Source organism: Ictalurus punctatus, chromosome 27, assembly GCF_001660625.3.
Source record: "Ictalurus punctatus breed USDA103 chromosome 27, Coco_2.0, whole genome shotgun sequence".
Taxonomy (NCBI): Eukaryota; Metazoa; Chordata; class Actinopteri; order Siluriformes; family Ictaluridae; genus Ictalurus; species Ictalurus punctatus.
This window is the reverse complement of record NC_030442.2, coordinates 5,935,173-5,960,000: the sequence shown is the minus strand read 5'-3', so window position 1 is coordinate 5,960,000 and position 24,828 is coordinate 5,935,173. Positions and strand designations below refer to the sequence as shown.

Here is a 24,828-nt window from a genome sequence, read left to right as displayed (position 1 = left end):
TTTTTTTTTTTTTTTTTTTTTTTTTTTTTTTTAAAGAGTTAAACCAAATCCAGTCCGTGTACGCATACGAGACGTACACATCCCAAACGCAATCCATTTCATTTCTTTTACAAACCCAATATCAGTCAGTATCACACATGTACAATACACCAAATCAACCAGGATCAATTTGAAGAATATCTGCAGGACCCACACACAGACTGTACATTATAGTTTGCAAATTGTATGTTGACATAACTACAGTTGCTATGTGATCTTTCATAGCAGACTGAAACTCAGCTTCAGCATCAACATTTGCATGGCAGTGGCAGTAAACCTGTCAGGGACTCGAGGCACAAACACAGAGCCGGAGTGTTCAGATGGAAATCCAGTAACGATGACTGGAGTGGGTTTAACCGCTAAGCCAAATTTCATCCGTTGACATTTCACAATGGCTGAAAGATGCAATGCAGCATGAATTAACCGAAAGACTACTACAGTGTTGGTTAACGTAGATAAAGTTCACTTACGTTATGGTCAACGTGGATAAAGTTAGCCCATGCTAGATGTCTGTAGCATACAGATTCATTCAGTCACACAAGCGCTCTATTCATATGTCTTCACTCCTCGTACTGTTGCTCATGGTTGGTTCTTTTAATCAATTATATAGAGCTTATCTGAATAACCTCTAAGACACTGCACACTGTTTAACACTTAAAGCCATTTTGTTCCTGACTAACTGATTAAACATTGTGCTATTATTATTATTATTATTATTATTATTATTATTATTATTATTAGTGAGCAAAATAATCAGGATAATAAATGTTAGCTCCCAAAAAAATGCTTTTAACCTCAGGTGAAGCAACAGTTCTTTCCTTGTTCCTGAGCTGCACTGAATGGTCTTTCCACTTCTCTTTCCTGCTAATGCATAAACATGAGCTCTTTCGAAGCGCTTTAATCATAAACCATAACACTTGGCCCTTAACACTTGTCCTCTCTGAGAGAGCGAGAGAATGAAGGAAATGAGAGAAGAAGTAGTCAATGATATGTGAAAATACAGCTGTGTTATTGTTCAGTGACGATGATCTCTGCTCTGAACCAAACCTGCGACACTCTCTCAAGACTGGAGCGGTCGTAACCATTTACAGCAGCTTGCGCTCCCTCAGCATGCATCGCAACCCTGCTCGCGTCAAAGAAACTCCTTTCCCAAAGCAGACTAAAGACCCAGCACTGCATTCAGCCACACAATCACACAACAAGAGCACAGGAGTGCCGGATGAATACAACCTGACTGGCAGAGATGACAGCTCATCAGAAATCCCTTGTCCTCAGCTCCTTCAACAACTTTGGTCTTTGTGAAAAGGAGGAGAGAGAGAGAGAGAGGCAAAGACGTGTGACCGAGAGCAGGCAGCCTGCACTGAGAGACTTAAAGTAGGCGTGTCCGAGGGAGGAGACAGAGACAGAGAGTGTAAGTAAGGCAAGGGAACAGAGCATGAGCAGAAGTACTGTGGAGCATGATGGCACATGCTTTTTCTGTCACAGAAAAAAATAATACAATAAAAACCGAACCCGCTACAAATTGAACACCGAGACCAGAACTTTACTTCAATTCGATTATATTGTGTCCTTTAACAACAGACTTTCACAAGGAAGACTGATCAGAAATCCACAGGCGACAGAGACGAGGAAAAACTCGGAGAAAACATGAGGAAGAAGGATCGAGAGGAACCAGAGATAAAAGGGAACTGGAGTAGAGTCAAACAGTACGAAGTGTGTTGAAACGATGTTCACTGTGAGCATTTAGTGAATAAGCGTCCTGGGCTTTGTGATTACAGCAGCAGTTCCTAATCACCAGTCTACAGTGTCCAGGGATTATCCACTGACTCAAAAGGTGACTTTTGGTCAAAATCCATTTTTGGGAAGCGCAAATTCGTAGGGTATCCCTTCACTAAGCAGTCGACCTGCTCCTCATTAGATCAATGCATTCAGCCGTGACTGCCAGTGAAGCAAGCCATAAACAAACCCATCACTATGTGGTACGTTCTTAAAAAGAAAGAATTCACTGGCGAGCTCAGGAACACCAAAAGACCTGGAAGACCATCAGACCCGACTGGTCCTGGTGAAGAAAACCCCCTTCACAACAGTTGGCCAGATCAAGAACACCCTCCAGGAGGTAGGCATATCTGTATGAAAGTCAACAATCAAGAAAAGACTTCACCAAAGTAAATACAGAGGATTTACCACAAGATGCAAACTATTAATAAGCCTCAAAAACAGAAAGACCAGATTAAAGTTTGCAGAAAACTTCTTTAAAGAAAAAAAACTAAAAAGCTATAACAGTTCGGAAACAATATCCTATAAGAAAAGAGTGTGGAAAAAGGGAAGACCTGGTTGCCTTGTATTTATTGCTGATGTAACTGCTGACCGTTACAGCAGGAGGATTTCTGAGGTATATTGGCCTTTATTATCTGCTCAGACTCAGTCAAATGCTTCATAACCCATTAGACAGCACTTCACAGTGCAGATGGACAATGACCTAAAGCATGCGACTTTAAAAGCAACCCAAGGCATTTTTTTTAAGGCAAAGAAGTGGAATGTTCTGCAATCTGCATTGGAAGATACAATCGAGTATGCGTTTCCCTTGCTGACGACAAAACCCCAAGAACAAGCAGGAACCGAAGACAGCTGCGGTACCACATATAGTAAATGCGTTCACTCGGTTTGGATGTAAATAAACTTGAAAGTAAACTGCAAGCACTTTAAGCTCGTATTCATTATTTCACTCCAACTCCAATATACAGTCAGTGACCGCTCAAATAAGAACTACTTCAATATCTAAATATTTATGGACCTGATTGTGTGTCAATATACTATATGCTCAGAAGTTTGTGGACACATGACCATCTTACCCATATGTGCTTGTTGAACATCTAATTCCAGATTTAGTCCCCCTTTGCCGTTATAATATCCTCCACCCCTGAGAAAGCGTTCCTCTAGATTTTGAAGCGCTGCTTGTTTGAATTTGAGCTCATTTCAGTTACAGGAGTATTAATAAGGTCAGGCACTGATGTTACGTGAGGAGGTCTGGGGTGCAAGTCGGTGTTCCAGTTCACCCTAAGGGTGTTCAGTGGGGTTGAGGTCAGCGCTCTGTGCAGGACACTTGAATTATTCCACTCTAAGACAGTGCTGCAGGGAGACAGGAAGTTCAGCTGATCATCCTCGCAGTGGAAAATTGGGTGTAAACATGTGTCCCCCAAGACGTGATCGAGTTCTTGTAAACGCCTTGGTGGAAGAGTGGAGTAACATCTCACAGCAAGAACTGACCAATCTGGTGCAGTCCATGAGGATGAGATGCACTGTAGTACTTAAAGCAGATCCTGACGGTTACTTTTAATATTGACCCCCCTTTGTTCAGGGACTTATTATTCCATTTCTGTTCATCAGATGTCTGTGAATCTTGTTCAGTTTATGTGGAATCCAGTTGTGGAGTCTTTTTATGTTAATACAAATATTTACACGTTAAGAATTGCTGGAAATAAAAGCAGTTCATTGTGAGAGGACGTTTCTTTCTCTTTTTTCCCCCCAGAGTTTATATTTCATGGCTGTAATAAAACAAATGCCTTACATAAAAGGTGAAAATATTTGAACTTGATATGACTATCTGCGTGTCTGCCTTGCATCCGTTTGACAATAAGTTGTAAAAGTGCGGTTTAAGTTTTTAAGTGTATGCATGCACAGGCGAGCAGAGCTGTAACAGTCTAATGTCGTGCACAAACTCGCTAAAGTAAACCTCGACATAAACATACTTTCTATATCGTGAAATATCAAACTCTACGAGCTTAGTACGTACTTTTAAGTATTTAGACAGAGAACATGATTTGAGATACCACCAGGGTGTAAACACAGACAATCCCTCGCTCATTTCCTGTTTAATAGAGAGGTGTGCAGAATGCTGAGGGAAGTAGGGTCATTGCTCTTCATTCCTTCTTTCCCGTGCTTATTGCGCTGTTACCCATGCAGCAGCACAGTGCACCTGATATTTCCTCTGCTACACCACAACGTCAAGGGGGAAGAAAAAAAAGAGAGAGAAAAAAAGCTGTGTGAACGGTCTTTTGACAGATGCATATGAACTCAACCAAGAGCAAGGTTATGATGTCTCTCTCACACACACACACGCACACACCTTTTAACTTCCCTTTGTGGTGGACATGAACCACAAACACACTGCAAGAGTTTGTGCGGCGCACACATGTGTGTGTGTGTGTGTGTGTGTGTGTTATTAATGTCTCCCTTACAGTAAAAGCACAACAAAAGCTTTGAATTTTCATTAGTGTGTGTGTGTGTGTGTGTGTGTGTGTGTGTGTGTGTATATTATTGTAGCTACCAAAAAAAATAATGCTGTACTGAAAAACTAAACCCGAAGCCCAAACAGGTCTGTCATGAGTGAGAAAATGTGAACTATGGATCAGTGGACGTTTTTAGAAAACAACACTTAAAAACCATAGCAGCAGTTACACACGTGCGCACACACACACACACACACACACACACAGCCATGCATCAGTGCCGGGTAAACAATATTTCGGTTTGCTGTAAAGACAGTAAAACAAACCGGTGCAAAGAAGAACTTAAATATATTTCCATTTAAATACGATGAATACGATGAATACTGTACTGATACTGCGCATCACTGTTATAATCAAACATATACATATTTCATAAAGAGACTCGAACTAATGATTAAAATATGATGTTGTGATTGGAAACTAACGGAGAACTCGTATATATTAACATCGCTGTGGAATCGATCGACTCGTTAGGATCACATCAAGCAATCGTGCTCAGCTTAAATAACTGTGATTAGCTGATTAAGCAAATAACTGTGACGGGCCTAACTCTGAACCTAACCTCGATATCCATTAGGAAGCATTTCAGCTCAAATTTCAGCTGCATTTAAATTAAGGCCGAGAACTCCTGAGTGTGGGAGTCGCATCACGCACTGATGAGAATGCGCTGCGTGTACAGAAAAGTGAACAGAGAACACGACGTTTACCGAAAAACAAAAAGCCACAGGCTGCGTTTGCCACTTTATAAACTCACATATACAGAAGCACACCATACACTTCCTTCCCCTGAATCAGAACCCACATACCAAACCAACTCGTCTTTCTGTTTCTCTATCACTCACACACATGCGCCCCTACACATGCCACCAACTGTTCTTTTGCAGATGCTTCTTCAAAGAGCTACACTGTAACGTGTGAACCCTTTCCCCAGCCTTAAATGGTAAAAGACACACACGGTGACGTGCAGCTCATACACTTGAACAGCGAGGTGTGGGAGTGTGATGGTGCGTAAGACGGAGCCCAAGCAACATGAGGCAAATCTGCACGCCTTCAGTGGGAAACATTCATTGAATAAGAGCATTATAATTAAAGCGCTGTCTATGGGAGAGAGAGAGAGAGAGAGAGAGAGAGAGAGAGAGAGAGAGAGAGAGAGACAGAGAAGAGAGAATGAGGGAGACAGACAGGGAGAGAGAGAGAGAGAGACCGAGAAAAAGCAAGAGAGACAGAGAGAGAGAGACAGAGACAAATTCCACTTTCTTTTTATGACATGAATGTTTCTTCTGCAATATTGCCAGAGCAATAAAGGGTGACTCACCAGGGAAAGTGTGAGTAAAGTATGAGCGGTGTGTGTGTGTGTGCGTGTGTGTGTGTGTGTTGGAGGGGCAAAACAGGTCTCTTTAACGGTCTCTAAGGCAACTGTTTCCTCTGCTGATTGGCAGTCACCTTTTGTCACTGTCATTAAATCAAGTTTATTTAAAAGGCTGTTTAAAGCAGCTCGAGAGTTTTCCAGTGAAGTGAAATAGACACACGTGTAAAACTCGAAGACAGACACGTGTACAGACTCATACACTGCGTAGCTGCAGATACTGTGCATCTCAATCCGATGCATCTGCATCTACAGTCGACCGACTGCATAATAACGTAGGCTTTTCCTAAATAAACAGCACTTATAAATTTTAGTGCTGTGAAAAAGTATTTACCCCTATCCTGATGTCTTCTGGTTTTGTGTATATTTCATACTAAAGTACTGTTTCTGAAATAAAGTATCATCTTAAATGAAAACAAAATCTAAGATAAAACAAAGGCGGCCTGAGTAAACACAAAATACAGTTTTTAAATGATAATGTTATTTATTAGACACTATTTATTAGACTAGACACAATCAGGCCTGATTACTGCAAACCCTGTTCAATCAAATCAACACTTAAATAGAACTTTTTCAACAGCATGAATTTGTTCTTACCATTAACACACTGTGGCAAAATCTAAAGAAATTCCAGAAATGATGATGAAGATGATTGAAATACATCAGTCTGGGAAGGGTTACAAAGTTGTTTCAAAGGCTTTGGGACACCAAAGAGCCACAGCAAGAGACATTGTCTCCAAATGTTATCTCCAGAAGTGGCCGACCTTCTAAAATTTCTCCAAGAGCACAGCAACTACTCATCCAGGAAGTCACAAAAGAGCCAAGGACAACATCAAAGGACCTACAGGCCTCTCTTGCATCAATAAAGGTCACTGTTCATGACTCCACTATCAGAAAGTCACTGGGAAAAATGGCATCCGTGGAAGAGTGGCGAGGTGAAAACCACTGCTAACCCAGAAGAACATTAAGACTCGTCTGAATTTTGCCAAAACACACCTTGATGATCCTCAAACCTTTTGGGAGAATGTTCTGTGGACTGATGAGTCGAAAGTGGAACTGTTTGGAAGACAGGGGTCCCGTTACATCTGGCGTAAACCAAGCACCGAATTCCACAAAAAGATCATCAAACCTACAGTCAAGCGTGGTGGTGGTAGTGTGATGGTGTGGGGATGCTCTACTGCTTCAGGACCTGGGCAACTTGCAATAATTGAGGGAAACATGAATTCTGCTCGCTCTCTACAGATCTTCAGTTTGTAAATTGAAACTCAAGCGCAACTGGTTTATGCAACAAGACAATAATCCAAAACATAAGAGTAAATCCTAGTCCTAGAAGTACAACCCCAATTCCGAAAAAGTTAGGACAGTATGGAAAATGCTAATAAAAACAAAGAGGAGTGATTTGTAAATGTACTTTGTCTTGTATTTAAACAAAAATCATAGGGTTAGATATACAAGTTGAAATAAGAAGGTGATGTGAAACATGTGAGGTAATCATCTAATCATAGTATATAAGGCGTCTCCAAAAAAGGCCTAGTCCTTCAAGAGCGAGGATGGGCCGAGGCTCGCCAATCTACCAACAGATGCGTCAGCGAATAATCCAACAATTTAAGAACAATCCCCAAAGACAGATTGTAGGATTTTGGGCATTTCACCTTCTACATGCACAATATAATTAAAAGACTCAAGGAATCCGCTCAAATCTCAGTGAGTAAAGGGCAACGCCGAAAACCACTTCTGAATGCGCATGATCTCCGAACCCTCAGACATCACTGTGTTAAAAACAGTCATGAGTCTGTAATGGATATCCTGACATGGGCTCAGGAATACTTTGGTAAACCTTTGGAACAACACATTTTTGGGGCAACATATGCTTCCACCCAGAGCAGGACAACACCAAACCACATTCTGTCCTGATTACAAGCGCACGGTTGCGTAAGCAGAGAGTGCGGGTGCTAGCATGGCCTGCCTGCAGACCTGACCTGTCTCAGATTGAGAATGTGTGGCACATTATGAAGCACAAAAAAAGGCAACAAAGGCCTCATACAGTTGTGCAGCTGAAGAAATGCATAATGGATGAATGGGGAAATTTCCACTTGCTAAACTGAACCAACTGGTGTCTTCACTCAGCACCCAAACGCTTAATAAGTGTTATTAAAAGAAAAGCTGACGTTACACAGTAGTAAACAGTCAACTGTCCCAACTTTTTTGGAGTGTCTTGCAGTCATCAGATTTGAAATGTATAATTTAAATTCACAAAGTAAAACATCAAATAATATGTTAATAAAGTGTTTTCAATACAGTACAGGGTGAACAGAATTTTCAAATGACTGTTTTTTTTTTTGTTGTTTTTTTTTTGCATTTTCCATACTGTCCCAACTTTTTCGGAACTGGGGTTGTAAGTGAAAGACTGATCTTCAGTTATCGGAAGTGTTTGGTTGCAGTTATTGCTGCTAAAGGTGGCACAACCCAATTTTATGGTTATTTTTTGGGCACTTTTTCACAGCACTGAACGTGAGGTGTAAAACATTTAAACTTCATAACGCAAACACAGTCCCTTCCTCTTCATTTCCAATTAGGAGACGCTACTGGGCTTTTGACTTCTCATAAGCATGCTGTTTTTCATGAGCCGGTGCTGGTAACATGTTCTTTCTCTCTCTCTCTCACCCTAACAGCTAGCTGTGAAATAAAGCACCTCGTGCTTCAGACATGCCACAGATTCTCATGTGGATTGAGGTCTGGGCTTTGCCTGGGCATTTCTTACACATTCAGGTTCCTGTTTTTGAACTGCTTCAGTGTAGCTTTGGCATTAAGTTTAGGGTTGTCGTCCTGTTGAAAGGTGAATGTCCGCTCCAGTCTGTAATCTGGACACATTAGGTTCTATTGTGTTCTCTTCAGACCAGAGAACCCTTTTCCACATGTTTCCTGAATCTCCAAACAGGATTTCAGGTGGACTTCATTCAAGTCCTGATGTGATTTCTGGTTTCTCCAGAAGTAATTTAGGGGTTTGATTCACACACATACAGAAACACTCACACTCACTCACTCACTCTCTCTCTCTCTCTCTCTCTCTCTCTCTCTCTCTCTCTCTCTCTCTCTCTCTCTCACACACACACACACACACACACACACACACACACACAGAGAGGTGTTGTAATTAGAGGTCAACCGATAGTGGATTTTACCCATACTGATAATTAAGTTGTGCGGTACTGTACCTGTCAATAACCGATTAATCAACTGATACGTTTTTCAAATTGATACTGAATGAAAACATAACACTCAAATTAAAATATTGCAGAAATGTATTACAAAAATAAACAGCACTGACTGTACCACGAAAACGTACTGTACTTTTAAAATTAAATCTAAAAGAAAAATCTAAATTATATACATATATACACATATATGAACTATTAATAAATATTAAAATTTAAAAAAATCTACATACTCAAAATAACAAATAAAAGACACATCCAAAATGAATAAAATAAAAAAAATTTTAAAAAACAAACACTTTTTTTGTCAAAACAAAATCTGTCAGCGATGGTTTTTATTTCACCTCTAGAGGCCGCTCCTGTACTGTATAATGATAGCAGACCTTTCTCAGCAGCTCCTGCAACGGACGCATCCGGGAAAAAGATCGGGAAAAACTGATCAAATGGTCGACCTGTAGTCATAATATTGTGTTTTCTACATGTTTCTTGTTTGTACAACAATGAAAAAAAAAAGGGTTACATTAGATACCTATATGATGTGAGAAACATACTGTACATGTGTTGTAGCGTCGGTTCACCCATCAGCTTAACATTCAGTCTCTATTAAGTGGTGCCCAAAAACGTCGCCCATCTCCAATTAAATGATCTGTAATATTAATAGACTGCTGCGTTAACAGCTATCATATGGAACAAAAGGGTGGTGTGATATTGCGGGATGTTAGCCTCAAGCTAACATCATCACCTACTAGATTTCCCTCTCTAATTATATATATATAAAAAAAAACTTTAAAAAAGGGGGGAAAAAGAAAAGAAAAAAAAAAAAAAAAAAAAAAAAAAAAAAAAAGACACTTCTCCTCTCTTTCTCTTACTCTGGTGCTAGGGTAATCAGTGCGAATAAAGTGCTATGGGATTTTAATTAAGTTCCGTTTCACTAAACATTGCTAAGAGACAACAATTAACACGGTGCATTAGGAGCATCTGTGTGTTACCAAGGGAATTAAATATATACTGTCAGTCAAATTAAAAAAGAAATTAGAACCACCTAACCAGAATATCCACCATGGCATCACTAGCTCAGTGTAGCAGAGGTTTGTGTCTTACCTGGAGGGTCACTAGTTATCAGGTGACCTATAGAGGACCCACATCTGCTCCATGCAGTACTGTACAACAAGCCTCAGTACTTCCACATCTTTTCTTTTCCCTATATACCCATTTCATTGTGATGTAATATCTTCCTCTTCTCCTACCACGGTGATGCTGACGACATCCAACTCGCGCTCTTTTTCTGCACTATTACACATGTCTGGCAGATGTCTCGTTGTGAATGGCAGCTCACCATCTAAAAATAAATCCCCGCAAGACTACTGTAAGCTACTCCACATTCCTAGAACTGCAGACCTACGTCTTGATATTTCTCTGAGAACTCCTTCTAAAAATGCACCAAAACTCTACATTAAAACAGTTATTGCTCTTGCTGCAAATCTGGCTGGTTTCTCCTCTAGAGAAACAAAAATTTCTATCCAAGGACACCACTGAGGTGCTCATTCCCTTCATCTCTAACACCCGACTACTGCAACTCACTCCTGAGCAGTCTTCTCAAGTTCACTTGTCACTTCGCTATTATTTGTAGAAACCAGGTAAACATTTGTACTCATTTGATTAAAAATGTTTGGTCACAATCCCAAGGCGCTCCCAGGCCAGTGTGGAGATATAATCTCTCCACCTGGTCCTGGGTCTTCCCCAAGGTCTCCTCCCAGCTGGACTTGCCTGGAACACCTCCCTAGGGAGGCGCCCGGGGGCATCCTTACCAGGTGCCCGAACCACTTCAACTGGCTCCTTTCAACGCAAAGGAGCAGCGGCTCTACTCTGAGTTCCTCTCGGATAACCGAGCTTCTCACCCTATGTCTAAGAGAGAGGAAAGCCACCCTCCTGAGAAAACCCATTTTGGCCGCTTGTACCCACGATCCAGTTCTTTCAGCCACTCCTTGAAAATATTTTGTCGGCACTAAAATATTTCGTTAGTTAGTGGATAGTTGCTGCTTTTACAGTTGTTATTCATTTTTATTTCACAGCATGGTGCAGCTAGAACCCAATCGAGTACAGCAGGTGCCACACTGGTAAAGAACAGTAAATAAACTAAGACACGCTGTTATGCAGTGAAACCTTCTGCAGTTAGATGTTTCACATTTATAGGAGTCTCCAGTCTCGCTGCGTTTTTTTCTTCAAGTCTTCAGGATGCTAACAGGAACTTGTTTCACGCAATTACTCAGCATTAAAGGTAAATATAAATATCGAAATAATGCAGTCATTTATTAAGAAATTTTTAAAAATCCCATTGGCAAATTGTTGCGGTATAAAAGAAATGAAACACTTTGGGTTGCATCACACCACCATGTCGACGATTATTTGCCGATAACAGAAAACGACTTACTGATGAGTTACTAATAAGCTACGATACATCATGTCATGACAATGCTGTCAAAAGTTAAAGAATTATTCAAGAATTCTTTTTTTTTTTCACTCCCTGCTAAAAGAGGTTAGTAGTTAAAACAAGTTCAGCAGATGTTAAAATCTGCCTGTAAATTCTGTTAGCTGGTGCATGAGACAATAAATGGAAGCTGGTGTAAAAAGTCAAATTGCACAGCTGCTTAACAGAAACTCCTGTTTTCAAAGTGGTGTCTTTATCAATGAAGGGGTGTGATACGACGTAAATACACATTATAAAGAACTGGATCTATGATTTTTTTTTTTAGAAACATCACACTACTCTTACAATCAAAGTCCATTTTCTGCACAGTTCCACTACAGAGCCCTAGACACAAGTGCATGATGGGAATTTACACACCATTATTGATATTACTGAGCTGAACTTGGAGAAGAAGGATTTCATCATGCCTGTTTCTACACTAAGTGCAATATATAATTTTGTTCCACATGAGTTTATATGAAATCTACAGAGGATACCAGACTCTCTGTGTGAGTACAGTGGATTTTACAGACGTCAGAGTCAAATCAGAATGACTCACTCTGTTTATTTAACATCTTATTACACAGCTGCAGCTAAAATTGGAACAGCCTTCAGGTGCCAAACAACACTAAGAATATATACGTAGTGGCTTTCTCAAACACACACACAGTGTCTCACTGCGCACACACACACACACACAGTGTCTCACTGCGCGCACACACACACACACACACACACACACACACACAGTGTCTCACTGCGCACGCACACACACACACACTGTCTCACTGCCCGCACACACACACACAGTGTCTCACTGCGCGCACACACACACACACACACACACACACAGTGTCTCACTGCACACATATTAAACTAAATTTAATTGTGGTACATACATACACTAAAAATGAGTAGTTTATTGAAATAAATAGACAATCACTCAAAGAGCCACACAGCAAGAGCTGAACTACGCATGTGTTTGTGCGTATCTCTGTATGAGACCGTGAGTCAGGAAGAGCTGAAAAGTACTAGACAAATAAAAATAAAAAAAATTTTAAAAAGAGAAAATAAAAACCCGGTTAAGTTATCCCCAAGCCTAAACCCAGGAGCTTGAGGAAGATGCGTCGCCATGGAGCCCTCACCCCTAACCAAGATTATCAAAAATCTCGCCGGTATCCGCCAGACTCAACAACAGACCTTCCTCGAGCTGCGCAAGGAACAGGAGCAGCGCTTCAAGGCTCCTCTAGGCTCTGACCGAGGACTCACAGGGGCTTTGGAGCTTGGTCCTGTCAGCAGGTACTCCAGCAGGAGCTATGACCTACATCAGAAGGGAGTGCAGGACAATCCTGAAAGTGTTTGTTGAGCACATTGAGCACAATGTGGCAGCATGGGGTGGTCCAGAGTCCCAGTGGGTAGGCCATTTGCTAACCCTGCTATTGGGAGAAGACCAGCGTGTGGCCAAACAGCTTCCAGTAACGGACCTGCCTGACCTGAAGAAAGCAATCTAACAACGGGTCAACTGAACCCCAGAAAAACACCGTCACCACTTCTGCTCACTGACATACCGTGAGCTTGGTCGCCAGTTTGCCTTCCCCCAACATCTCCAAACAAGTGTTGAAGGTAGCTGCTGACACACAGCACCAAAGAGGTGGTGGACCTCGTGGTACCGATGCAGTTCAGCGGAATGGGTCCAGTGCCACCAACTAGTTCTGCTGGACTAGGTGGTACATCCGGATGAAAACCATTTGGCATAACCAGGGTAGGCAGCCCCCTTCTTCTCTCTCTCTCTCTCTCTCTCTCTCTCTCTTTCTCCTGCTTCTATTACACCCTGCCCCTCCCCATCCTAGCGCTTTGGAAACGGTTTCTCTTTCACCCGATCTTGGTTTTCTCCTCGCCCTGAGCCGAGCTCAATCAGTTGGGTGTGGCTTGCTTTTATTAAAAACCGGATTTGACAAAGGGATATTGGCAGATCTCCTTGACTCCAATGTCTTGTGCGAAAATGGGCTTTTCCACTTTACACCAATATCACTCTTCCTTTCTGATTTTTCAGAGCCCAAGCCACATTCCATTGACACATGGACAGAATACTTCTCCCACACACTGCCTATGCTGCTGCCTAATTTGACATCATTATTTTTTATAATGACTGGCATCTGCACGTTCAACAGGGCTGTGCCTTGAGATGGGCCGGGACTCTTCTTTGGGCAAACCCAAAGTAGTATGCAACTGGACAGGTCGAAGTATGGTATGTGGGCTTCCACTTTTGCCATGGGCAAGTTTGTCCCTAAATTAATAAGACAGCAGCAACTGCAGCCCGCTCCAACCCAAGACCAAAAGTAGGTGAGACAGTTTCTGGGCCTGGCTGGTTTTGGCTATGTGGCAGCTGTGGCTCAGGTGGTAGAGCAGGTTGTCCACTAATCATAGGGTTGGCGGTTCATCCCCGGTTCAATTCCCAGCCCACATGTCTCCACATGCCTAAGTGTCCTTGAGCAAGACACTGAACCCCAAGTTGCCCCCACATAGCAGGCTAACACCTTGTGTGTGTGTGAATGAGAAGCAGTGTAAAGTGCTTTGTAGAGCCACAAAGTATAAAAAGCGCTATATAAGTGCAGACCATTTACCGTCATCGTTTTGTGCCTAATTATTTGGATGTCACCAGCATCCAAATAATTAGGCACCTAATTGACCTCACTAAAAAGGGAGCGCTAGATACGGTCCAGTGGACGCGTTTTTATTCAGGTGAAAGCAGCACTTTGTGGCAGATCTCTTTTATAATCTTCTGACTTCTCCCTCCCCTTTGTTTTACAGACTGGGGTCTGACAGGGATGAGGAGGGGGGCTGTAGGACTGTGTTGCCCTAAGTAGTGGAAGGGGGCACACCTGGTGCTGTACATCAGTTGCAAGCTCTCAGTGCGTTACAGCAAGTACAGCACAATCGAGAAGGAGTGTCTGGCCATCAAGTGGGCGGTTATCACCCACCACATGAATGATGTTAATGCACAGCTCGCGCGTTGGTATTAGAGCACTTCAGCCATAGATCAATGTGGTCCACATGCCAGGATGCAAATGGCTGTGATGGATTTCCATTCCTGCCGGGGGAGGAGAAGTCAGCGGCCGACCAAATGGCCAAAAGTTTGTGGAGACCTGACTATCACACCCATAAGTGTTTGTTGAACAACTTATTGCAGACATAGCCCCGCCTGCTGTTATAACACAAGCTCCCCTATTCCGGGAAGACTTGCCCATGTGCCCATTCAGCCACAAGATCATTAGTGAGGTCAGGCACTGATGCCAGACAAGGAGGCCTGGAGCGTAGTCAGCGCTCCAATTCATCCCAAAGGTGTTCAGTGGAGTTGAGTACAGGACCACCCCGAGTTCTTACAGTCCAACCTAGGCAAACCATGTCTCCATGGAGTTCACTTTGTGCACAGGGGCACAGTCATGCTGGAACAGGTTTGGACCCCTTAGTGCCAATAAAGGGAAATTGCAATGCTACAGCATACAAAGACATTCTAGACGATTCTGTGCTTACAACTTTGTGGCAACGTTTCGAGGATGGCCCACATACGGGTGCGATGATCAGGTGTCCACAAACCTTTGGCCATGTAGTGTTTATAAAATAAACCCAAGTGTTAACTCCCAGAGCTCCAGTGTGTGAGAGCCATTTACTCCAGACTCCAAACACAGTAGCACTGTTCATGGTCACTTGTTTTCTAACATTTTTCATCTTAACATCTCATCAATTATGAGCATGTTGGATACACATTTTAGCTATACAGCTACTATAATTCTATGGATGTGAATGTGTTAGTGTGAAAAGCTTCCTTATATATGTCTTATGTACCGTATATGGCGAATAAATGTGATTCTAATTCTCAGCTCCTCATACTCCCTGCAACCCCATCCCTGCTCCACTAGATGGAGCCAGAGCTTAATAAGTGTCACTCAGAGTGGCACAGCAATCTGATCATCCTCGCTGGTACACTGAGAAGCCGGCTGGTGAGACCTGTGAGGAAGTCTGAACAGACAGGGCAAGTAAACAGAGGTTAAGATTACAGCGTCTCTAAGGATCAGTCTGCTATCACTAACACGCACATACACACAAATAAATGAGCAGTGCTGCACACAAAGGATCTACAAAAACATCTACACAGATACAAAAATACACTTAAACAATGGTGAGAAACAATGGCGGTCAGTCAGTGATAGAAAAATACCAACACGAATACCCACTACCTGCAAAAAGAGCACTACAAAGTTATATATCATATCAATATCACATATTGATATTCTGCTTCATACATAAATATATCCATGGCAATTCAAATCTATGTATAAATAAACACACACACACCAACTAATACACAAACACAGTCAGCAACCTGAGCATTAGAAGTACAGTCTAAGATTTTGGTGGAGTTTGCCAAAGCACGCTCTATTGAAATTCATTATTCAAACAAACAAAAGCCACACCCCGAAACACACATCATCCCGAATACTACAACAATTCTGACTTTATAAAAAAACACAAAAAACAAAACAAAACAACAAACTTAAAAATGACAGCCTTTATATTAAAGGTGAAGGCAGTGTGTGTGACCAGAATGTGCACAATAATCTCAGATTCTTCAACAGTTTTTCTTCCTCCCTAACTCCACCTGAACAAGCCATACTCATCAATCCCTAGTCTTATCACGGACAGACCGTGTGATGAAATCTGGGCCAGAAATGGGTGATAAATGTTAGCATAAAACGGCAATTTCACAGCACTCCAGGTGGCTGGATCCCAACGGGCTGCCCTGTGAGAGCTCAGCGTTAAGACATAGCTTCCCTTCTGTATCTGGGAGGCAGATTTCACACACGGTCCATTTCTCTGCTATTTATAACACTGCTAGACTTACGCAACGGCATACCCCTTATCAAGGGCTTTTACTGCAGCAAAGACAGAGAGCTGTGGAGTGTTTTGACTTAACTGAACTCGCAATCCTTAACTATGGATTTTATTTATACAGGGTGTCCCAAAAGTCTCCATACATACAAATGTCTTCCGATAATTTTCATACTGAGTTTGTATTATTATTTTTTCAGATAGTCTTTAAGAATGCCTTTGACAAAAGAAGACCATATGGAAGTCATTCTCAGGGAATCGTCAGGAAGCTGTCGCAAGGTTGCGATGGACTTTAACAGGAAACACGGGAAACACGGGAAACACATCACACATGACACTGTTGCCAAACTGGGAGCCAAAGTTCGGAGAGACGTCTCTGTGCGTGTTTACGAAGAAATGTAGAGGTTGTTCTGTAAATAAAAAGTTACATTTCGCTATAAAACGTGCTCAATTCCCCTATATATGAGGACTTTTGGGTCACCCTGTACTTTAAAGACTGATTATGCTAAACTCTATCAGTAAAACTAGATGTTGTATACTAATCCTTCACCAGGACTGGATTCAATAAGGTATATATTTTCCACCTGATCAGAACTGAGTGTGGGAGTGTCAGATAATGATTTCTGGCAGTAGCATCACTTTAGCAACACAAAAACAAAAAACAAAGACAGCAGTGGAAAGAGAGTAGGGATGACAAAGATAGAGCATTTCCACAACCCTTTTGTTTTTGCACAAGCTACAAGTCAAAAACATTGGGTAGGTGTGTTGATGTATTTTATATATAATCCTAGGGGTAAGATGCTCACGGCAAGTGACAGAAATACGGTAAAACTTGATTGTGTGTGTGCTAAATTAGTGTTCTGCCACTTCCAGTCTGGTTTACAATGCCACACTTATTAGTATAGCACTGTATCGTGAATGACATAACACTGCAGGTTTAAAATGCCAGTCAGTCAGTTCATTTACATGGACAACAATAATCCACTTTTAACCCGATTAAGACAATACTCTAATTAAGAAATTACCATGCAAACAGCAATTTTTTATTACCTTAATCTAATTAAGGTCATAATCGAAGTAAGCAATAATCGAATTAAGACAGGTGGAGTACTCCTGTTTTACTCGCATTATGGATGTGCATTACAGACATGTAAACACCTTAATCACATTATGAACGTCGTGTGAGTTTTCACTGCATTTTGCAACAGGACACGTACACACACGACAGTTTTACGTTTACGGCGAACAAGAGAGTTCGGCTGCGTCCCAAACCGCATACTTTCTTACTATAGGCCTGTAGTGGGGAAAAATACATGTATCTCGGCTACTATATAGACGGTAAGTACGCGGTTTGGGACGCAGCCCACGGCTTCAAGCAGTTGTCTATTAGCACGTACAGCATGACAAATAATTAACTGCACTTAAAGCGTTTGTAAAAATAAAAACACCCAAAACTGTATACGGTACCATAACGAAGACAAACTGTATGTCGATATGTGAAATTCTGGAGGGACGTCGGACGGCGTGGCGCGGTGACGTAATGACGTGTGCCGTTAATCGACTTATGTTCTATAACATGTAAAACGCGAACATGACAGGAATATTCTAAAAGCGACTCATGTCCTTAATCACCTTAATCACAATATTGTCTTACTCAGAGTAAGGTCAATAATTAGATTACTGCTGTCCATGTAAACATGGTCAGTGTTACTACCATCAGCGTCTAACTGCCTAACATCACACAGTCACAGAACTCCCATTCCTTCTGCCGTAAAAATGTACGGAAAAAAAATAAACAGTTTTAGATCGATAGTGCTATTGTGTTAAAATGGTATATGCAAAATTAGATTAGGTTAGATTCAAGTGCATCGTCAGTTGACAGAATACAAGTACAACAAAATGTAGTTTAGGATCTAACCAGATGAAAAGAAAGTGCAGAAGCAGATAAATAGAATGGAAAGATAGATACAGGGTAATACACAGAGCTGATGATGTAAATGTGAACAGTATGAAAAAAGCAATAGGAAATGGAAAGATATGCATGTACACTGAGACAGATGGGTAAAGATCTAGTGAAGACCTTTGGTAAGCACTGGTCAGGTGAGTGTGAGGAGGGAATACACCCTGACTGGGCAGCCAGATCATCGCAGGGCACCACGTACACACGAAGGATGAATATGTACATTATAAATACGAACAATAATTTTTTTTAAGAGGAATATAAACATAAACAAAGAAATGTGTGTGACTATGCGTGAAATGATTATTTGTAGAAAAGTGAGTGGGAAATGACTGAGTGGTTTGACTGATACATACAAAATATCAAACCCAACACCAAATATACATCCAACAGAGAAAAGCTAATCATGAAAATAAATTGCCAATCGCGTATATTTCACATGACTTTTTAACAGTAATTTACCCGTTATTCGTCAAGTCAAAGAAGCATGCTGTATAAAGTAGATTCCACAAACACACTGCTAAAGGAGAAGAGACGAAAGCAAATCTCACTGATTATAAAATCATTCTAATTACGTACAAACCACTGAAAGGTCTCACACCACGGTATCAGAGTGACCTTTTGGTCTATTATGATCCACCACACCTGCTTCAATCAAAAGGTGCTGGCTCTTTATTAGTACCTAGAATAATGAAGCCTAAAGTTTGCTTGTTCCTACAAATCCCTGCAGCTGTGGAACAGCCTGCTTCAATTCTGCTTCAAGTTTCCTGTACTTCATGTGAATCACTCTGTTTTTGTGGATGGCCCTAGTGAAGACTGCACCTAGGGCTGTGCAATATGGCGATTAATATTGTAGGAAGATAGAAAAATATCTACATACATACACACACATACACTAGTGGTGTGGTGTTAAAAATAAAAGAAGCATGGTGGAATGTGACACAAAGCAAAACTCCCCTCAACACTGACACAGAACAGGCATCAGCTCAACTAAAAGATGAGGAACTTGTACCTAAAAAAGGAGGTACTTCTGTCATTTGGAAGTGGTTTGGTTATGAGACACTGACCAGAAAATATTAACTGACAGAAAAGGAAAGTAATTTGTGCCACAGTCCAGTCTTGACAACCTGCATGAAAGAAAACCTATAAAATGTTTTCATAAGTAATCATTTCATCAATTTTAGAGAAAACGTAATGTATCATGATGAATATCGTTACAAGAAATTTAATTATTAGATTTTGTCCATATCACTCCACACCCGAAACAGTTTTTGCCGAAGAATGACCCGATACTTTAAACTCGAAGCTAAAACCTTACTGCTGTAATCATAAAAGGACCTGTTGTGTTAACGCAGTGCTGTTTGTCTATATACTATACAATTGTAGAAGAGGAACAACTTATCGCATTATTAAGGGTCATGGAGCAGAGAAGTTCCCTTTTGAGTCTTTTTCCTTACTGCCGCCACCTCTAACTTGCTCATTAGGGATCTAAATCTACATCTACACCTGGAGCTCTATAAAGCTGCTTTGAGAATGTCCGTTGGTAAAAGCACTATATAAATAAACCTGAATTATACTGAAGAACATGGAGAGGAGCTAAAAAGTATGTGAAAGAACTCAGTAGTGGATTTACATTTTTATCGCCTTTGGTTTAACATCATTATGTCCATTAGAATGTCAATTGTCATTGTTTTCAGTCCATCTATGAGATTTACACTCCACGTCGTGTTGTGCGTATCAGGAGTTGTTCATGTCGCCACTGTCTGAATTTGTCTTTCCCCAAGAAAATTTAGTTTGTGCGATTTTCATCTTTTCCCAACCAATCAATTAACCCCCATTCCCCACCCCTCACCCCTGTGTGTGTGTGTGTGTGTGTGTGTGTGTGTGTGTGTGTGTGTGTGTGTGTGTGTGTGTGTGTGTGTGTTGATTAGCACTGATGAAGCTGTTCCAGTAGCAGATGGCTGATAGTCGTCTGGTTTAAGAGTGGAGTGTGAAGTGTTCCAAAAGTAATGGGAGGAGATGCACACTAGGTGTATCAGGTTCTCATTATTTCAATTCAGTTCATAACATTTTTGTAATATGTTCAAAGGCAAACAAACAGGAAAAAACAAAATCACATTCAAATGTTTAGGATCCCATGGTCAGCTTGTATTTCGGGTGATGTAATTATTACCGTTGTGTTTCTGTGATTTTAGCCCAGTCTGAATCAATCACGTCAGTATTTTTAAAAGACTGTTTCCTTGTCTGCAAATATTAAATATTAGGTTTCACAAAAAGTTAAAGATACCCAGTATTGGGATCGGGCCGACACCAGGAAAAAAACTGGTGGACTGCATATTGGAGAAAACGTGTCGGATACGAGATCCTGTAACAAATGGCATATACTGGAATTTGATGTTTTATTTTTGGAACTGTGAATGTTTACATATTTTAAAAACAACAACATATTTACACTTTATACTTTATTGTATTTACAGTGCAAGTGTTTTTGTTTAAGAGTTTAACTGTGAAGCCTCCATGTTCGTCTTTTTTAACAAGCAGCTGGTCGGCTATCTGGGATGAGTGATGTATATTAGTGTACTGTATAGTCAGCGTTATATATTGAACAAGCAGATAACATCTATGTTGATTAAGCTAAAGAAAATACTAGCATACAGTCATGGGAAAAAGAAAGTACACCCTCCTTCAATTCTATGTTTTGCGGTATCAGGGCCTGATGCAATTGTGCGGTCTTCACCAACTTTCATAAAAACACACAAATTACCTCAGATGACAATAAATAAACAAACAAACAAACAAACAAACAAACAAACAAATAAATAACAGGTTTCAATATGAAGTCACTTTCAAAAAGTAAACCAACAAATAAGTGCACCCTTCCTATGTCCACAATCATTAAGAGAATAATTATAATTACAAATGAAATGCATAAAATTAGTTAATCATCAGGAAGTAATATTAGAAGTGCATAAGTGCTACTTGATTTAACGCCGAGTCTGTGAGTGGCCATGTTTATTTGACATCACTTGGTGAATTCTGGGTTGAGGAGACCGACCAGATTTTCCGAGTAGGAATTCCAAGTTTAGGGGATTTCTTTTTCATAGTACCTGGAGGTTAATGAGTTTTAATGTAATGCAGCAGATCATCTCTTGCTGAAGCCAAACTGAAACCAAGTATTGGCCAGGTTTGAAATGAACAACAATCGAACGCAGACAAGCTGTCTAGTCTGGTGTTGTAAGTAATTTATTGTGTTTCTAGCAGAGTTAAGGCCTATATACCAGCATGTAACCAATTATTGCCAACCCACACAGCTAAAAGTCCTACAACAAGCAGTTAAATATGCTGTTTACATGGTTTCACAACCTTGTTTACATTGCAAATAATAATACTACAACTACTACTAATAATAATAATAATAATAATAATAAGTTCCATTTAAATAACACCTTTCTTACAATCAAAGCCACCACCATCTCAAATTTCTACAGGGAAAGATTTTCCTGTACAAATCATTCATAATTACTACACATATCCACTGGCAGTCTTACTTCACAATACATCCATATATCTGGAAATCTTATCCTGTCCAAACACTACATTCATCACAAAACATAATACATGTGTTCCATTTACAACAAACAATGTCTGAGTAAGTGCATGCCATTTGTCCTCCAAGGCTAATGGGTAAGCAGAAGTGGAAGCGGTTCCTTCGTGTACTGGAACAGAGTCATGGTTCAGTTTGGAGGTGTGCGTTTGGAGCCCGATAAAAGAACATGGGAGCTGGTAGACAAATATAATGTTCATGGGATAAAGAAGCCTGGGATAACCTGGTGATGGTGTTGGATGCGGTGCAGTGGATGCATTAACTGTGTACATTCATTGTTCATCATTAAATGCATTATCTTGGTCTGGGTCTTCATTTTTTTAAATTTGGGAAATAGATTCAACTACATTAATTAGAAAATGACAGACAAAAAAAAATGAACTATGAGTGGGACTGTTCAAATGTTCTGTAGGAGAGGGGAGGATTAGTCTGAATTCCTTCAGAGTGGGGGAGGGGTGGGATTAAACACAGTCCCACCCACACCTCTACTGTAGTTTCAGGTGTTTCACTACCTTGACATGATGCAACAAGCTGCATGAATCAGAAATACTATGTTTCTCCACATGAATGTTCAGAGAGTATAACATTTCTCCAAGGCACCTTGCTGGAGATATTTCGTCACCTGATCTAGAATGATATCGAAGAACAAGAAGGTGTGGATGAACAAGTCTAAGGCACCATGATTTGTTTTAAACGTTGTGTCTTTGGTAATTGTATAGTGCTTCGGCACTGTATACATGTGCCTAAGACTTGGGCAATGGTCAATAAAATCAGCTAATACAGTATCCAGTATAGCAGTCGTGAATAGCAGTTTGTTATGTGTGAACAGAGTTGAAATCCTGTGAAAAGGTGAAATCCTGATGATGTCATCTACTGCTAATCTGAGAGCAGACGTTTCTGTATCTGCAGCAAAGAGCAACTTCCACAACGTGATCAATCCCAGCTAAGAACAGACATGCTAATTAACTGGAGTGAATTTGATCCTTACATAACCACAGATACACACCGAAACACACACACACACACACACACACCAGTGTTATGGAAGAATGGATAACCCAGATAGCAGGTGCCAGTCATTTACACCAAGATGCGCAGGATTGGGCTACCATAGCAACATACTGGAGCAGTGCCCCATAACGATCAATTCAATACTAACGCAGTCTTCTAACATGGAGACATACACTATATGGCCAAATGTTTGTGGACACCTGCCCATCACAGTGGTTCTTCCCAATACAATCTTCCTTGAAATTGAAGAGGCTCAAACCTGTTCCAGCATAACACTGCCCCTGTGCACAAAGCGAGCTCAATTAAGTCAAGGTTGGAGTGGAAGGAACTCGACTGGCCTGCACAGAACCCTGACCTCAACCCCACTGAACATCTATAGGATGAACTGGGAACACCAACTGCATGCCAGGCCTCCTCACCCGACATCAACACCTGACTTCACTAATACTCATGTAGCTGAATGGACAAATCCCCACAGCCATGCTTCAAAATCGAATGGAAAGCCTTCCCAGAAGAGTGGAGGTTATTATAACTGGGGACTATATCTGGAATGGGAGGTTTTATTAAATAAATAAATTAAGAAATAAATAAAAAGTTTATGTTCAAAAAGCGTACGACCACATGGTCTATGTGCAACTCTAAGCAGGTCAAGCCTCAGACTATTAAAGTTTTACAGGCAGAGACAGTAATGACAACACTGATGTGTTCATGATAGCAATACTCTAATACTAAAAACATAGACGTGATGTCTGTTCTAACAAAAATTTTTTCCAAAAGATACAGTATCTCACAAAAGTGAGTACACCCCTCACATTTTTGTAAATATTTGATTATATCTTTTCATGTGACAAGGCTGAAGAAATGACACTTTCAATGTAAAGTAGTGAGTGTACAGCTTGTGTAACAGTGTAAATTTGCCGTCCCCTCAAAATAACTCAACACACAGACATTAATGTCTAAACCGCTGGCAACAAAAGTGAGTACACCCCTAAGGGAAAATGTCCAAATTGGGCCCAAAGTGTCAATATTTTGTGTGGCCACCATTATTTTCCAGCACTGCCTTAACCCTCTTGGGCATGGAGTTCACCAGAGCTTCACAGGCTGCCACTGGAGTCCTCTTCCACTCCTCCATGATGACATCACAGAGCTGGTGGATAGAGAACTTGTGCTCCTCCACCTTCCGTTTGAGGATGCCCCACAGATGCTCAATAGGGTTTAGCCCATCACCTTCACCCTCATCTTCTTTAGCAAGGCAGTGGTCGTCTTGGAGGTGTGTTTGGGGTCGTTATCATGCTGAAATACTGCCCTGCGGCCCAGTCTCCGAAGGGAGGGGTTCATTCTCTGCTTCAGTATGTCACAGTACATGTTGGCATTCATGGTTCCCTCAATGAACTGTAGCTCCCCAGTGCTGGCAGCACTCATGCAGCCCCAGACCATGACACTCCCACCACCATGCTTGACTGTAGGCAAGACACACTTGTCTTTGTACTCCTCACCTGGTTGCCCCACACACGCTTGACACCATCTGAGCCAAATAAGTTTATCTTGATCTCATCAGACCACAGGACATGGTTCCAGTAATCCATGTCCTTAGTCTGCTTGTCTTCAGCAAACTGTTTGCGCTCTTTCTTGTGCATCATCTTTAGAAGAGGCTTCCTTCTGGGACGACAGCCACGCAGACCAATTTGATGCAGTGTGCGGTGTATGGTCTGAGCACTGACAGGCTGACCCCCCACCCCTTCAACCTCTGCAGCAATGCTGGCAGCATTCATACAGCTATTCATTGAGGGAATCATGAATGCCAACATGTACTGTGACATACTGAAGCAGAGCATGATGCGTATGCAGTATTCCAGAATGATCACGACCTCAAACACACCTCCAAGACGAACACTGCCTTGCTAAAGAAGCTGAGGGTGAAGGTGATTGACTGGCCAAGCATGTCTCCAGACCTAAACCCTACTGAGCATCTGTGGGGCATCCTCAA

The 24,828-nt window shown here is 41.2% G+C and overlaps 1 protein-coding gene across 11 annotated transcripts in view; it reads right to left on the bottom strand.

Annotated features, from left to right (window-relative positions):
- The window catches only part of dgkza (diacylglycerol kinase, zeta a), a 177,340-nt gene that overhangs the window by 96,294 nt on the left and 56,218 nt on the right, over positions 1-24,828 (bottom strand). For 6 of the 11 annotated variants that reach the window (XM_047151615.2, XM_053676604.1, XM_053676608.1 and 3 more), the window contains exon 1: positions 1,270-1,408. The exons of the other annotated variants lie outside the window; for them this stretch is intronic. The gene's annotated coding sequence lies outside the window, so the exon portion shown is untranslated. Of the gene's footprint in view, positions 1-1,269; positions 1,409-24,828 lie in introns of those variants that run through there. 11 annotated transcript variants of the gene reach the window in all.